The sequence below is a fragment of the Cicer arietinum genome, chromosome 3, assembly GCF_000331145.2.
Source record: "Cicer arietinum cultivar CDC Frontier isolate Library 1 chromosome 3, Cicar.CDCFrontier_v2.0, whole genome shotgun sequence".
Lineage (NCBI taxonomy): Eukaryota > Viridiplantae > Streptophyta > Magnoliopsida > Fabales > Fabaceae > Cicer > Cicer arietinum.
Window position 1 is genome coordinate 4,936,812 of NC_021162.2, and position 12,068 is coordinate 4,948,879.

At 31.2% G+C, this 12,068-nt stretch overlaps 1 long non-coding RNA gene across 7 annotated transcripts; it reads left to right on the forward strand.

Moving 5' to 3' along the window:
- Window positions 1-1,246: 1,246 nt before the first annotated feature.
- On the forward strand, window positions 1,247-4,261 carry LOC105851555 (uncharacterized). Of its 7 annotated transcripts, none has more exons than XR_003471629.2 (7): window positions 1,247-1,598; window positions 1,702-1,789; window positions 2,481-2,730; window positions 2,865-2,933; window positions 3,243-3,291; window positions 3,643-3,770; window positions 3,972-4,261. It is a non-coding gene; the product is annotated as an uncharacterized lncRNA (long non-coding RNA). The 7 variants fall into 7 exon arrangements; XR_003471630.2 differs by having other exon boundaries at window positions 2,481-2,542; XR_001143308.3 differs by having other exon boundaries at window positions 2,481-2,542; window positions 2,685-2,730; window positions 2,865-3,770.
- Window positions 4,262-12,068: the final 7,807 nt, after the last annotated feature.

Sequence of the window (12,068 nt, forward strand, 5' to 3'; positions counted from 1 at the left end):
AGAGAAACGGGGGATTACGGTCATTTATATAAAGTGGTTGTTGCCTTATAATTGTTGACCTTTGGAAGGTGCCAATTCTTGTTGTTGTTCTTTGTAGTGCAATTTTAATTCTTTAGTTATTTGTCGATAAAAATTTTCAGAGAGAATTATTTTGTTTTATGCTTGATATTACTAGGTTGAGTCGCGAGCTAGGTCGCTCTCTTTAAGAAGTTTCAAGGAACTTCCTAAATTGTGCAAGATAGACTATCAACCACAAAGTCTCCAAATTTAAATAGCTCAGAAAAATGTATCGGAGTTCTACTCTACTGAAGAAAAACGTTCTAGAATTACACCCTCAATATGACAGTTAATAACTGTCACTCGTAATATGGTACTAATGACCACTCTAAAGAAAGAATGGAAGATGAATCAAAAAGGGTAGAAGTAGAGAAAAGTCTCGGATTTTCAGAGAACTTTTGGTGTTTTTCTAACTGGGTAGAATTCTTTATTTATAGAGGAACTCAGCAACAGAACGAGAGAGAATTTCGTGATCTATCAAACCAGATCCACATAAAATGACACTCTGAAAGATTCTAGGTTTTTTACCGAAATGCTCTAGATTTTGACCAGGAAAATACCTGATGCGCAAATCCACCAAAAACTGAAATGTGAAAAAGCCTAGAATTTGATTGGGGCAAACTGTTGTGCGAATTCAGGGAGGAATTGACCAAATCAGATTTTGAATGTTGATTCGATGGAGGGTAGACATGTGTACAACGTATCAAAGAGAGAAAAACGCACATATTTATTAAAAATAATTTGTTTTAATTTTTTCGGACACAAAAAAAAATACATCACTTAGCACAAGCCCAAGTCCGAACCGACAGACAGTGGCGACGCGCGCGTGTGGTGGTCTATTTGCGTACGTTTCTACCCTTTCATAAAATTAGGGTACCCTTTGGATCACACCCTAATTGTGATACCTCCAGTTTATAAACACTCACTACAAGAAAATGAACATATACCTACAGAAGTCTATAGTGACAACATTAAAAACTGTAGGTATAGTTAACATATACCTACGGACAAATTTTCTACTGTTGGTATAGATGTCTTATACCCACAGTTTTGTTAATTTGTAACTAATTGCTATAATGACACCTAAATCCGTAGGAATAGGTGTACTTTCTTTTCAGTTTTTTTTTTTAAGTTTTTAAAAACATCAAATATTTATAAAAAAATTCATTAAAAAAACTTGTTAACAAAACTGAAAATGGTAGCATTTTTAAAGAAGTCACCTGTTAACAACAACAAAAAAGAGGTACCAACAAAAAATTCCCCCAATTTTTATTTGGTGAATTAATTCATTGCCGCCTACAGAATCCCTAAGTTTAAGTTAGAGCCAAAATTCTTAAATTACTTATTTTATCATTGGAATGCCTAGATCTTCTTAGTTCCGCAACATCGACGCCGTCGAATAGCAGCAACGACAACAACCTCGACGGCGGCAACAACCACTACCACGATGACATCGCTATTCCTTGGCTACAACAACAGCTGTGACGACATCGCCTCCTCTTTCACAATCTTTTTCACACCACCCCATTATTTCTCTACCGGTACGTTTTTTCGTTTTAGGGTTTCCGTTTTTCATCAATCGGTAACAATCAATGAATCGATTATGAAGTAAACACAAATTAATGAGTAAACACAAATTATCAGGAACCGAATCTGGAATTGGTATTGCGTTTTCACTTATTTGTTCATGGATTGGTACAGATTTTGAGCTAAAGGGAAACACAACTCAAAGGTATGGAGTTTGGTATTACGTACTTTTGTTTATCATTTCATTTAAATCTAATTCTTCATTGCGAATACCTATCTTTCAACTTGTATCTCAATTGGCGATGTTGTTAGTTGTGCTTGGATTTTTTTTCTTTGGTTTGTGATTGTGCTAGAAACTAGTGAAGATGTATTTTTCGCTACGAAGACAAAAAAAATTCTCGAAGCTAAAACATAGTATTATAATGCTAGAATTGCATTTCTAGATGATAAGGAACTAATGAACTAAATATTAATCTGTTGAAAATTGTTTTTGTTAGTTTTAAGTTGCCTAATAAAATTAACTTGTCGTGATGTAGTAAGTAACGTTGCATTTGATGAGAAAAGGGCCTAAACGAGTTGGAGCAGCATATTAATAAAATAATTATGGAGCATTAGTGCTTGGCACATTTTTTCCCCATTCTTTTGCTCATGGATGTCGTAAATATTGTTTGAGAGTCATATTGCTTGCATCTGTGGAAGAGATGTATCCTTTATGTTTTTAGATCTGACCTGTTTGTTTGTAAGAAAAAGTCTCGGTTAATTGTTTATTGCAAATCTGGAGTATGGAGACCAGTAAATCTTTTCTGTTTAGTTACAATGCAAATTAGGATAGTATACTGCCGTAAATAGTATTTGTTGTTGGCGGTTATTAATTTTCAAATTTTGTGTGTACTCAGATAACAGTGTCAATCTTTTTGTTTATGCAACTGGATCAACACTCTTACTGGAAAGATTCTAGGTCAGTTGGAGGACATATATTTCTGTGAAGTGTATGCAGTTGCACTATTGTAATGTGACTTGGCTGTTAAAGTATTGAAGTGTATCATCCTCTGTGATGTATCTTAGTTTTTGATATAAAGCTATCATTTCTCTCCTTATAGGGTGAACCTCATATTCTTCTATTTTTCTTAGTCAAGTTTACACATGGTAGGCAAGTTTATCTGGTTTTTCTTCTGGTACTTTGACAAGTTTTATATTTATTTTTCATAGAAGTAACCATTCATTTTGTGCTTATTTTGCTAAGTGCTCTTATTTATTTCTTTTACATTTTCTTGGAGCAGTTCCACATTCTCTTCTGTGTTTTGGATGCAGTTCAACCTCCAATTATCTTCAAAATAAAAATATCTCATGTGAGTTTCCTTCTAATCTCTTCATTCCTTTTATTCTTGTCGCTAAACTAGTTATGTAAAGAAGCAACTTTTGAAGACAATTTCCTCTACAGTTATTTTCCACCACAACACTTGATAGTTATCTCTCTATTTGGCTTAAGTTGTGTTGGATTGAAGACATGATAATTTATGGCTAACAATTTCTCATAATCATCATGATACCACTTAGACAAGTTATATTATGGCTAATAATTTTTCTTTATAATTGTGCCACTCAAATTCATGGTTAATTCATGGTTATTATGTTGTACGATGTTATGTTGAAATCAGAGCTATTCTAGTTGCAATTGAGGTTCCGAACTACAATCCATTGGTTGAGGTATGTTCCAATTTCTTCATGAGTATTTTTATTTTTCTTCTAATTTACAATGGTTTCTTGATAAGTAATAGAAAAATATTTGGATATCATTTTGTCCGAAGAAATGTATTTAGATATATTTGATTAATCTTCCTATGTAAAATACAAGTTGCTTCATAGGTCCAATGCTGATATTTTTCATATGTAATATCTTTTATTTTTTGAGATAGGTTCTTATGCTTCTAGTGCTTCTAACCATTATAAAATTTCTTGTAGTGACTACTACTAGTGTATGTCATCCCTCATTATAAAATTTCTTTATTTTTTTAATTCACACCAATTAGTTTTCATTAATATTATCATCATTTTCAGAGATTTTATTGTTGCTATGGAACAAGTTCTCAATATTATTTACCCAAAAAAGGAGGAGATGTGCTTAAGCACAATCACTCAAGTTGTTTCCAGACAATGACTTTTAATCTCGAAGCAATCCACTTCAAGTTTGTTCCTATTTCATAACTTCTATTCAAGTTATGCATTTTACCAGTTTTACTGACACCACCTTCAATTCAATGTGTTTTCTTCTATGATTGATAATGCATTGTTGGAAGATTTAATATTTAATAAGTTTAGATATGCCTTTTGCTGAATTTATTGATTGATTACCTATTTTCAATAATTTTTTTTCCCATTTCAACCAGGTTATTAATGAAGAAAGAATAACATATATTATTCACATGGCTTAGATAACCAAAAGCTTTGTAGAAATGGAGAGCAACACGTGTACAAATGAAGAACAATGAAACTATGGAAGACCCATGTAAAAAGAAGTTTTTAAATGATTAAGATTGTAATTTTCATACATCTACTTGGATTTGAGTTGTATCTTGTTTGATTATTTTGAAGCTAATTCTTGATGTGGTACACATTACTTGAATCTCTTATGTGGTGTATTAATTTTATGATAAAGAAAATTCCTTTGAAGTTTTAACTCTCTTTTATGGTATATAGACTCTTAAAATAATGGCAAAATGAATATTGTCTATCTTATATAGATACAGCTATGAATTCTTGGAAAATGTGTGAACATGAAAATGTCTTATACAAAATTATTTTATACCATCGAATTTATACACTTACATAAATTAAAGAGAAACGACAACTCTTTTTTAATTAACAAATAAAAGAAAAAAAAAAGTCTAGGAATTACACAATAGTTGGTGGAAAACCACAAATAAATTAAATCACAAAGAAACAAGATTTCTCTAAAAGATACCCCTAACAAGAGAATAATGATACTCAATAGGCTCACTATTTAACTCAATTTTTGTCTGCCTTACTTTTCCTCTTACCTGCCCTAGCTCTTATGTGCCCCTCTTGTCTCCTATAACTTCTATTTTCCATATGCCTTACTAAATGTTAGAGGCATAACAATGCCATGGGCTGAAATGATGAGTCAAAGCTAATAGCTCCCTATAATTCATCAATAACATGACTATGGAATTAATTTGGAGTGGTGACATTGTTTAATCAGTGCAAAATCTTCGACTACCATAATTTTTCTTAACTATAATAATTAAAGGACTAGTTTATGGAGTTTAGGGACGGACAATTGACATGATGAGTTTAACGGATAACATATGTCTTACAAAAATATTAATTGTATCTTTTTGATGACGAGGATATCTCTCATATTAAAAATTTAGGATTTTCTTCTTTAACATTCTAAAATTTATGACAAATTTATTTATTAACTAAATAAAATTAATGTAATATTAAAAGTATTTTAAAATATATGTTAATAAATTTTGTGATTAATTCTCTTTATGCGTGTATTTGCTATTTACTTAAATAATAAATATTATATTTTATTATTTTATTTATTTTTTAAAAAATAATTGTATTCTAGTATAATTATTTAAAAGAATAAGATTTTAGATATATATATATATATATATATATATATAGTTATATTTAGTTACTCTTAACTATTTCTTATTTTGATTGTTGATTTTTTAAATAATTATTTTGAATATATTGAGAATATTTTGGGATATTTATTTTCTTTATAAAAGTGTTAAAATGCTTTTAAAATGCATATACTAGCTAGTAAGTATATTAAGAATTTTGAACATGAGGCTTTTGTTTATTATTGATATATTTTTAAAAGGTTAATTACTTCAATTAATCTATTTTATAAAATATTGCTTTTGAAGTATTAATAAGATTTAAAAAGAAATTTAATTTTAAAAAAAATTTAAAATTTCGTTTGAAGTACATGTAAACAAATTTATTGAACTTGTTTTGGTTACAGAAGCTTGAGAAATTGTAAAAACAATGATGCTAAAATAATTTTGTTTCTCAAACTTTAAATTGTCCAACTGATATGATAATATGTCTTACACTGTATGCATCTTTTCTCTAACAATAGCTCCATAATGAATCACATACATCTTTTCTCTTACATTGTATGCATCTTTTCTCTAACAATATCCTTAAATCAATCACATACATACTTGAAGTTCTGATTTTTCACAAAATAGAGGCTGATCCATATTCTGATATTAGATTACGAAATTATCATTAGATCCTTTGTAAAGAATCAATTCTCAAACAAGACTTGAGAAATCTCAGATTCTGTAAAAAATAATCCAATTGTAAAAACTCAAACTATAAGAGTTTTTTTATAGTTTGTTTAGAGTACATTGAATCCTATCGAAGTTAGATAGGTACTATTATTGTTTTCTGGGTGGAAAGAAATAAAGAGATCAAGGTTGATCTAGACTAGGTGTTGTAAGATCAAGAAGGTTATTTGTTTTAAACACTTAGTGGAAAATCTCACGGTTGTGAGGACTGGACGTAACCCGGGTTGGGTGAACTAGGATATATCATTGTGTGATATCTCTTCCCTTATCTATTTACTTTTAGTTTGATTGATTATCAAGTTAAAAACATAAATTGAATTACTGATTTTAACTAACTAAGAACGTTCTCCGTTTTCTGGTTAAAACCAAGAACGTTCTCTAATTCTGTTTTCACAACCAAGATCAATCTTGAGTTATTTTCTTAAGTTTTTAACAGGAATTTTTAAAAGGTGCATTTACAATTCAAACCCTCCATTTCTTATAAATCGACTTTGTTACTTCAATTGGCATCAGAGCTCGGTCTCTAGAAAGCTCAAAAACACCTAACAAGTGCTAGAGAAAATATCTAGAAGAATGTTGAAAGCAAAATACATTGTTGAAGGAGGATCCTAAAACATACCACCCTTAATTGATGCATCAGATTACTACTTTTGAAAAAACAAAATGCAGCTGTTTCTAAAGTCTCAAGATACAAGAATGTAGCGCATCATTATAGATGGAGACTTCACACCAAGGGTTGATCAAGATGACTCAAGCTTTGCCTTAAAAAGGGAAACAGACTGGACATCAGATGATAAAGCTAAGGTACTTTTAAATTCTAAAGCCCAGTTATTCATATCATGTGCTTTAAGCAGGAAAGAAAGTGAAAGAGTAGATGAATGCACAACTGCAAAAGAAGTTTGGGATACACTACAAACTCATCATGAAGGAACAAGCCATGTCAAAGAAACAAGAATAGACATTGGTATAAGGAAATTCGAACTGTTTGAAATGCAAGAAGGAGAAACTATTGATGAAATGTACTCAAGATTTACTACAATAGTAAACGAAATGCGTTCTCTTGGCAAAGCTTACACATTGCAAGAAAGAGTAAGAAAGATCATGAGGTGCCTTCCAGTTATTTGGAGACCAATGGTAACAGCTATAAGTCAAGCCAAAAACCTTGAATCACTGCCAGAAGAGGTAATGAATTCTGAACCTTGTCATTTATGTGAACAAATGGGAAAAGAATTTGATAACTTGTTAAGTGACTCAAATCTCCTTATTTAAAAATGTAGTTCTTTAAAAGAACAGTTTTATAAAGAAAAAGAAGAAAGTCAGGCTAAAAATAACTTGCTAAAAAATATCATTCAAGAGTTTAAAGAAACAAAGATTTTTGAAAGTCAAGAATGTTCTGCACTACAATCAGAGAATGTTCGACTGAAAAATGAAAACGAACTTCTCAAAACAGATTTATTAAATTTCATTAAAGCCGCTGAAACCTTTCATAACATCATGTGATCTCAAATAGGAATTGTTGATAAAGTTGGCCTTGGTTTCAATCAAACCCAGAAAACCAAGCTATATGAAAATTTCTTTGTCCCAGAAAGAAAGGAAGAAAAATGCAAGACTAGATGTTCTAATTGTAAAAAACTTGGACATATGGAATTTGCTTGCTATTTTAGAAAAAGAGATGAAAAGATTGAAAGGAAAAAGATATTTGAAAATAGAAGTCATCTTGTCAAAACAGTTTTGAAAAAACTGCAAAAAGGAGAACAATCTCCAGAACAGTTCCCAAACGGAGAAAGTTCCAAGATACAAGCAGTACGTTCTGGAAACTCGTTTGAACCAAAATTTAAACCTTCTGAAACCTATATGGTTAAATCTATTTCAAAACCAACAACTAAAAACACAGCTGGTTTCAAAAATAAAGGAATGACATATCATTTCAAAAATAAAAGGGAATGTTGAAACTAACTCTCAAGGACCCAAAACAATGTGGGTACCTAAGGCTGAAATAACATCTCATGCAGGTTGGTTTTCCAAATATAAAGAGAAAGTCATGGTTCTAGGACAGTGGCTGCTCAAGGCACATGACAGGAGATAAAAACTGCTTCATAACATTCATCAGGAAGGATGGTGGTTCGGTCACTTTTGGCAATAATAATCAAGCTCAGATTAAAGGTAATGGAACTATTGGTAAGACAAACTATGCTCAAATAAATGATGTTCAATATGTGGAAGGCTTAAAACACAACCTATTAAGCATAAGTCAGCTATGTGACAATGAATATGAAGTCGTTTTCAAGCCAAAGGTATGTCAAATCATAAAAACTCAAACTGGAAAAATTTTATTTTCTGGAAAACGAAAGAAAAATTTATATGTTTTGTATCTCGAAGAACTACCTGATGAATCATGTTTTATATCAATCAATAAAGATAAATGGATATGGCATAAAAAGGCTTGGCATATCAGTATGAAAACCATTTCAAAAATTTGCAAACTTGATGTTGTTAGAGGTTTACCAAAACTTAACTTTGAAAAAGATAAAATATGTGAAGCTTGTGCCAAAGGTAAACAAGTTAAAAGTAGCTTTCATGCAAAAGATTTTGTAACAACAAACAAGATTTTGGGACTGTCAAAACAACATGTCTAGGAGGAATGAAATATGGTTTTGTTATTGTTGATGATTTCTCAAGATTTACATGGGTTCTGTTTTTAAAACAAAAAGATGATGCTTGATCTTGTTAGAGGTTTACCAAAACTTAATTTTGAGAAAGATAAAATTTGTGAAGCTTGTGCAAAAGGTAAGCAAGTCAAGAGCAGCTTTCATACAAAAGATTTTGTAACAACAAAAAGAACTCTTGAACTACTTCACATAGATTTATTCGGGCCTGTCAAAACAACATGTCTAGGAGGAATGAAATATGGTTTTGTTATTGTTGATGATTTCTCAAGATTTACATGGGTTCTGTTTTTAAAACAAAAAGATGATGCTTTTGAAGCATTCAAAACATTTTGTAAAAAGGTTCAAAATGAAAAAGAGTCCAACATCATTTCCGTAAGAAGTGATCATAGAGGAGAATTCATAAATGCTTCATTCAAAACCTTTTTTTTTTGATGAACTTGGCATATCTCACAATCTCTCATGTGCAAGAACTCCACAACAAAACAGAGTTGTTGAACGAAAAAATAAAACACTACAAGAAATGGAAAGAACTATTTTTGAAGAATCAAATGTTGAAAGATATTTTTGGGCTGAAGCCATAAACACATCTTGCTATATCTTAAACCGTGTATCTATCAGGAAGATTGACGACTCTTCATCATATACATATTTTTCCACTGTTTTAGTCTTATTTATCCTCAATCATCAGTTAAATTAAGGATTTATTTGATATATTTTGCTGATTTTTGTTCTTTGAGTTAATAAAATGTTTTGTGTTTTTATTTCGTTGACTAAGTAGGAATTTTTCGTAATTTTACATTGCGTTTTGTTTTAGTGCAGTGCTGAATTTTGGTGAGAAATCCACATGACATATGTAGAGTATGTTAGCCATATCTGGAGTTGTAGATGTCCAATTGGAGTCCAACAAAGTGCAAATGAAAGCTAAGATCCATAGCTACACCTTTCATGAAACCACCGGAACCAAATTCAGACTCGCCAGAGGATAAAAATGAAATATACGTCAGACAGCAGATGCTGAGCGCTTGGAGCGCGCCCAAGCGTGCCTGAATCATTCATGAATCCTTCTTGTAATTCTTCTCTAATCTCTATCTCTTTTATCTCTGTCATGAGTAACTAAACACTATTTGTTAGGGATGAGTGTAACAAGATGAAACCCTTATTTTTATGATTTGATTTCTATTTATATGAATGAGATATTGAATTATTTTTCTCATCTCTGTGCTTAATGCTTTTTATTGTTTGATCAACATTAAAATGTTCTACGATTTGTATTTTGAAACGGAAGTGGACTTTACGAAGGCTTGAGATGAGAAATTCATGAATTTGTAGTCCAGACATAGGTGCAGGTCATGAAACCAATTAAATTAGTTGCAAAGCAATAATTTACAAAGTAATTTCTATACGGTAATGCTTAATTCTAATCTTAAATGTACTAAGGAATTAGGGGTTACTTTGGAATTAAAGGTTCTGTCACTAAGACATTAGGACAAGAATAATAAAGAGAATTCAGTAATAATTCAATAAAGGAATTTAGTAACTAGGATCAAATTAGACACCAAGGTTGGATTCGAAGTGAAACTCATCCCTGACATTTTTCTCATTATAAAGGATCAATTTTATTATTGTTGTTAATTTCAAATATTATTTCAATCAATTTGGAAACTTTTTGTTCAATTTTAGTAATTAAATATAATTCAATAGTAAAACGCAATCCTTGAGTTTGACACTTGGTATTACCGTTTTAATATTACTTGCAACGATTCAGTACACTTGCTGAAACACTACCAAAGATTATCAACAAAACTCCATATTAAATATGGAAAAATAGAAAACCAAACATTTATTACTTTCATATTTTTGTTTGTTACTGTTATATTTTAAACAACAAAGATCTTGTTGGAAAATTTGACGCAAAATCTGACAAAGCAATATTTCTTGGATACTCAACCGAATCTAAAGGTTATAGGGTGTTTAATTTAAGAACTAGCGTTGTTGAAATAAGTATGCATATATTATTTGATGAGTTTGATGACTTAGATATGAGTAAAAAGGATGAGGAAGAAGAAACTCCAATTGAAACACAGCAGCAAAACAATTTGCAGAAAACAGAGATTGATAAACAAACTCTGTTTCATTCTCCACCAAAAAGCTGGAAAACAATTGAAGATCATCCTCAAACCCATATTATTGGAGACACGGTTGATGGAATCAGAACCAGAAAATCATTCAAGAATGATGAAAACAACATGGCAATGATATCTCAGATTGAACCAAAATCAATCAAAGATGCATTCACTGATCAATCTTGGGTAAATGCCATGAAGGAAGAACTACTGCAGTTTGAGAAAAATGAAGACTGGACTCTAGTACCTGATCCATTAGATCAAACAGTCATTGGCACTCGATGGGTGTTCAGAAACAAACATGTAAAGAAGGTAAGGTTATCAGAAACAAAGCAAAATTAGTAGCTCAAGGCTACAATCAACAAGAAGGTATAGACTGTGATGAAACTTTTGCTCTAGTTGCAAGGTTAGAATCTATTCGAATACTTCTTGCATATGCATCTCATAAACTCATTAAACTATTTCAAATGGATGTTCAAAGTGCTTTCTTAAATGAGTTCTTAAATGAACAAGTGTATGTAAAACAGCCCCCAGGTTTTGAAAGTCAAGCAAAACCAAATCATGTTTTCAAACTTACCAAAGCACTATATGGCTTAAAACAAGCACCAAGGGCTTGGTATGAAAGGCTAAGTTCATTTCTCATTAAAAATGATTTTCAAAGAGGAAAAATCGACACTACACTATTCAAGAAAAGAGGGAAATAATTTACTCATTTTTCAAGTATATGTTGATGATATCATTTTTGGATCAACAAATGAAAAATTGTGTGAAAATTTCTCAAAACTTATGCAAAGCGAATTTGAAATGAGCATGATGGGAGAATTAAGATACTTTCTTGGATTACAAATTAAAAAATATGAAAAAGGCGTTTTTATATGTCAAGAAAAATACATCAAAGAGCTGCTAATTAAATACAAAATGAATGAATCAAAAATCACGATCACTCCTATGCACCCATCTACTTCTTTAGAAAAAGATGAAAATGGCAAATATGTTTCTGAAAAAGAGTATCGAGGAATGATTGGCTCTCTGCTGTATTTAACTGCTAATAGACCAGATATCGTGTTTGCAGTAGGATTATGTGCCCGATTTCAATCAGCACCAAAAGAATCCCATTTAACAGCAGTAAAACGCATATTTAGATATCTTGTTGGAACCACTAATCTTGGTCTTTGGTATAGAAAAGGTTTACATTTTGATATTATAGCATACTGTGATGCTGATTATGCTGGAGATGAAAATTGAAAGAAAAAGCACGAGTGGAGCATGTCAGTTCTTAGGCCGAATATGTTTCAGCAGCAAACTGTTGTTCACAGGTTTTGTGGATTAAAAATCATATTCAAGATTACTCTGTAAGCTAT